Below are 5834 nucleotides of genomic sequence, written 5' to 3'. Positions count from 1 at the left end.
GTTGCCTCCAATCTAGAATAGTTCCTCAGTTTTTCTTTGTCTTTCTTTGCCCAATTCTGTCCAGTTATTGCATAAGATGCACTCAATTTCAATTTTTCTCATGTTTCTTCCTTATGAAATTCAGGTAATGCCTTTTTGGCAAGAATATCAGAGAAGCTGTGTTGTGCTCTTCTCAGTTCATCATATCAGAAGGCACACGACGTCAATGTGTCTTCTTATTTGTGATTTTAACTTTGATCACACAGTTATCAGGTTTCTCCCCTACAAAGGAATTCTTTTTCCCTATTTTGTGGGGCTATACTTTGACGATATGCAAATATTTTTTTCTCAACATATTTATTCTAGTAACTTCAGCATCTATTGGTCTACAATTATTAATGGTGTTTACCAAGTAGTAATTTCTATTTTCACCATTCCTTCTACACTAATCAACTGGATTTCTGCTGTGAGGAAGTGCTTTCCCTCCCCCATTTTAAGTACTTATTTTCTTTATTTATGTCAGTATGGACTCATGGATATTTATTGTATTCTGTACATTATAATCTATTGACATTTAGGAAGAGCTCCTTGAATTTGGCCAGTGTCCTGTGAACGTGTCCTATCACTGTTTGTTCATGTCTTCTGATCATTTTTCTATCAATTTATTGGTCCTTTGTCTCTCAGCCAACCAGGGCTGAGAGAATGCCATGATGAATCTTTGAATCATTAGGTGATGGATGGGGCATTTGAACAGTGCAGAGTGCACAGAATCACAAATCAACCAGCAGAAATGTGAGCCTGACATAGTGTCTGTCCCACAGTCTGCCATTAATATGTGTTATTGGTCCTCTGTCCCTCAATGTCTAAGGGGTTTTTTAATATTAGAAATATTAACCCTTTTCCTGTGATATATGTTACAAGTCTTCCTTTTGAATTTTATTCTACATAAATATAATACTTACATTTGAAATTTAAAAAAGTACACAGGGATGTTTCACGGGAACTGAAAAGAAAAGAAGTAAAAAGATGGCAAATTTCAGGAGGGGAGCGATTCCACTTCAGTTTTTAGCGAGCAGCTCTCGTGGTCCTCATGATTCCGACTTGCCTTTCTCTTAGGAACGCTTCAGGTGAAGCAGCAGACATGTGCCAACTCGGAGGCTTGGTGAATGGCCGGGTCTGAGCAACTGAAGGGGAGCCTGACTCCTGTTCTTTCCTCTTTTGGCGCATGTGTCTGTGCAGTGTCACTGGTTCCAGGAAATAAATGGAGAGTTACACACATGACTTACTTTCCTTCCACGTGGCCTTTTCATGCTCCTGCAAAAATTGCAGGAATGGTACTCCTGGAGGCCTGTCAGGGCTTCTCTTCTAAATATAAATGCTCAGACACTAAAAATAAACAGTGATAAAGGTGACTTTTATTGCTTCCTAAAATGTCAGTACACCACGAGTATAAAATTAGCTCTCAAGGAGCCAAGAAGAAACAGGCGGCTCTCCACTTCTAACTGGGCCTTTGCAAATGAGAATAGAAACTGTCTGAGGGTTGCTGAATAGCTAGAATATCTTGATTTTTTTTTCTTCAATTGTGCTGAACACAGGACCACAGCAAGAGTTTCTCCAAAGTCGAATATTTTTGAAGTGAGTTCCTTAAGCACACATAATCTACAGGAAAGGAACTGAGGCTTGGTGACCCCACCATAGCCAACCAGGGCTGAGAGAATGCCATGATGAATCTTTGAATCATCAGGTGATGGATAGGGCATTTGAACAGTGCAGAGTGCACAGAATCACAAATCAACCCACAGAGATGTGAGCCTAACATAGTGTCTGTCCCACAGTATGACATTAATGTGTGTTTGAATATACGATTAAAAAGATATCCTATACCACCTTGTATTAGTATTAAGGATCTGCCGGCTGGTGGTAAATGCTGTAAGATAAGGGCTAAGAGAATGAAGGGCAGCAAGACTCCTAAACAGATACTCTGAGGCAGGCAGAACTAGAAGTACAGCCAGTGGGTGACTTAGAACAGGACCTGCCAATACCCAAGCACACAAAATACAACAGGTGACAACAGTAGCAGATAATCCAAGGCATACTTGGAATGGAAGGGCCCACACCTGCAAACAAGGTCAGGCCTTGCCAAAGCCTACTCCAACTGCCAACTGGGAAAAAAGCACACTTCCTGCAGGCAATAGCAGACACTTAACAACCCAAGTTACATAGCCAGTTACTAGACAGAGGCAATGTTATCTTCCAATACAAAGAAGGTGACCAGAATACTTACATAGTTTCAACATCACCATAAGAAATAATTTTCCAGGCCGGCTGAGTGGATCAGTTGGTTAAGAGCACAAGCTCTGAGTAACAGGGTCACCGGTTCGATTCGGGCCAGTGAGCTGTGCCCGAGCTGAGCTGCTGCTGAGCTGGTGAGAGCACGTACTCTTAGCAGCAAGGTTGACAGTTAGACTCCCGCATGGGATGGTGGGCTACACCTGCCTGCAAGTAAATTCAAAATGGTGACTGGACTTGGAGCTGAGCTTACTCCCTCCACAACTAAGATTGAAGGACAACAACTTGACTTGGAGCAGGTGGGTCCTGGAAAAACACAATGTTCCCCTTCCCCAATTCCCCAATAAAAAATCTTTTAAAAAATTTAAAATTTTTTTTTAAAAAGTGGGCCAGCCGAGTGGTGCACTGGTTGAGTTGGCTTGGGATGCCAACTCTGAGTAGAAGGGCCCGGGTTCGGCTCCCACATGTGGGCCAGTGATGCTACGCCCTCTACAGCTAAGATGGTGAACAACAGCTCAACCTGGAGCTGGGCTGCCATGAGTTGCCGGTGACGGCATAGGCTGCAGCCCCTGCTGCAGTGGGCTGCCATGGGCTACCGTGAGTGGCTGGCAGCTGGCGTAAGCTGCCATCCAATGACTGGCAAGTGACTGCCTCAGCTGGGAAGAGTGCAATGATAATACCAACATGGGCCAGTGAAGCGACATCCTCCACAACTAGACTGAAGAACAAAAGGACAGCAACTTGTCTGTTTCCNAGTGGTGTTTCTAGAGCAATGTTTCTCACACTATAACATGCACACGAATGCCCTAAGGATCATATTAAAATGCAGATCCTGATCCACTCTAACAGGTAAGCTGAGATTCTGCATTTCTAACAAACACCCAGGTGGTACCATTCCTGCTAGTCTGTGGGTCACATTTTGGGTGGAAGGTGCATTGGTTCATCAACTTTAGTGTATATAAGAATTACCTGGGGAGCTTTAGGAACTTGCAGGTACTTTGTACTAATAACTAAGGGATGAGGCTTCCATAGGCCTGTGGTGGAGCCTGGGAGTACATGTTGCACAATACCCTTAATGCCTCTCTGCTGCTCTAATAGCTGCTGACCACACCTGGGAAAACATTAATCAAAGGCTTACAGGAAAACTAACTCAGCCATGTTCTCTAACAGAGTCAATAACTTGCAGATTTCTAGACATTATTTGAATACTTCCAAGTCTTCCTTCTAAACTTTTCTTCTCTTCTTTTGTTTACATTAAGTAAATAGATTTGGAGACCCAGACATGAAATTAATAATATTTTAATCAAAAGATGCAAATACAACATGAAGCTGGAACCAGTGCGCAGCTGAAAGTCCAGAGGTCATTCTACCAGGAAGAAGGGAGGTAATTTAACATCTGGGGAAAAGGTCACCTGTATCCATAATGAATTTGCCACTCTCCAGGTAACATTTGAGAGAGGGCTCCTTTTTCCTTTATTCACTTTAATCTGGGCAACAAGGCTGCAGAAAGGGCTCAGGTTGAATTTATATGGAATCATAAAAGACCCTGAACAGTCGCAGCAAATTTGAGAAAGAACAAAACTGGAAGTATCATGCTACCTGATATCAAACTATACTGCAAGACTATAGTAATCAAAACAGCATAAAATTGGCATAAAAACAGACACATAGATCAATGGAGCAGAACAGAGAGCCCAGAAATAAGCCCATGCCTATATGGTCATTTAGTCTATGACAAAGAAAGCAAGAATTTACACTGGGGTAAAGACAGTCTCTTCAATAAATGGTGCTGAGAAAACTGGACAGATACATGCAAAAAATGAAACTGGACCACCTTCTTACTCCATATATAAAAATAAACTCAAAATGGATTAAAGACTTAAATGTAAGACATGAAACCATAAAACTCCTAAAAGAAAACATAGGCAGCAAACTCTCAGGCATTGCCCTTAGTAATATTTTTACTAATAAATGTCCTCAGGCAAGGGAAACAAAAGAATAGAATAAACAAATGGGGTTTCATCAAACTAAAAAGTTTTTGCACAGCAAAGGAAACCATCAACAAAACAAAAAGACATTCTACTGAATGTGAGAAGATATTTGCCAATGATACTTCTGATAAGGGATTAGTATCCAAAATTTATTTAAAACTCATACAACTCACACCAAATTAAAAACCCAAAAAATCCAAAAACTCCAATTAGCAAATGGGCAGAGGACATAAATAGATATTTCTCCAAAGAGGACATACACATGGCCAATAGACATATGAAAGGATGTTTAATGTCGCTAATCATCAGAGAAGTGCAAATTAAAACCACTTTGAGATATCACCTCACACCTGTCAGAATGGCTACCATCAATAAATCAACAAACAAGTGTTGGCGAGGATGTGGAAAAAAGGAAACCCTCGTGCACTGTTGATGGGATTGCAAATTGGTGCAGCCACTATGGAAAACAGTATGGAGGTTCCTCAAAAAATTAAAAAAGAACTGCCATATGATCCAGCAATTCCACTCATGGGTATTTATCCAAAGAAATCCAAAACACTAATTTGAAAAGGTATATGCATTCCTGTGTTCACTGCACCACTATTTACAACAGCCAAAATATGGAAACAAACAAAATGCCTATCAATAGACGATTAGATAGAGAAGCAGTGGTACATATATATAATGGAATATTACTCTGCCATAAAAATGAATGAAATCTTACCATGTGTGACAACGTGGCTGGCCTAGAGGTTATTATGCTAAGTGAAATAAGTCAGGCTGAGAAAGAGAAATACCACACAATTTCACTGATACATGGAGTATAAAAAACAAAATAAATGAATAAACAAAACAGAAACAGACCCATAGATACAGGAAACAAACTGATGGTTACCAGATGGGAGGTGCATTGGGAAACTGGGTAAGAAGTACAAATTGGTAGTTACAAAATAGTCACGGGGATATAAAGTACATTAAGGGGAATATAGTCAATAATATTGTAAAAACTATGTATAGTGCCAGGTGTGTACTAGACTTATTGGGGAGATCACTTCATAAATTATATAAATGTCTAACCACTAGGCTGTACACCCAAAACTAATATAACATAATATTGAATGCCAACTGTAATTAAATTATATCCATTTTGAGTTTATTCTTGTATATGGAGTAAGAAAGTGCTCCAGGTTCATTTTTTTTCTTTTTTTGCATGTGTCTGCCCAGTTTTCCCAGCACCATTTATTGAATAAACTGTCTTACCCCAATGTAAATTCTTGCCTCCTTTGTCATAGGTTAATTGACCATATAAGCATGGGTTTATTTCTAGGCTCTCTATTCTGTTCCATTGATCAATGTCTCTCTGTTTTTATACCAATAGTATGGCTGTTTGGATTACTGTGGCCTAGTTTGATATCAGGTAGCATGATACTTCCATGGGGATGTAAAGTACAGCATGGGGAATATAGTAATATTGTAATAACTATGTACAGTGTCAGATGGATAATAGACTTATTGGGGTTATCACTTTGTGAAAGATATGTCTAATCACTATGTTGTTTTGTACACCAGAAACTA

The sequence above is a fragment of the Hipposideros armiger genome, unplaced genomic scaffold (assembly GCF_001890085.2).
Source record: "Hipposideros armiger isolate ML-2016 unplaced genomic scaffold, ASM189008v1 scaffold_312, whole genome shotgun sequence".
In the NCBI taxonomy this organism is placed as follows: domain Eukaryota; kingdom Metazoa; phylum Chordata; class Mammalia; order Chiroptera; family Hipposideridae; genus Hipposideros; species Hipposideros armiger.
Note: the sequence above shows the minus strand (reverse complement) of the source record.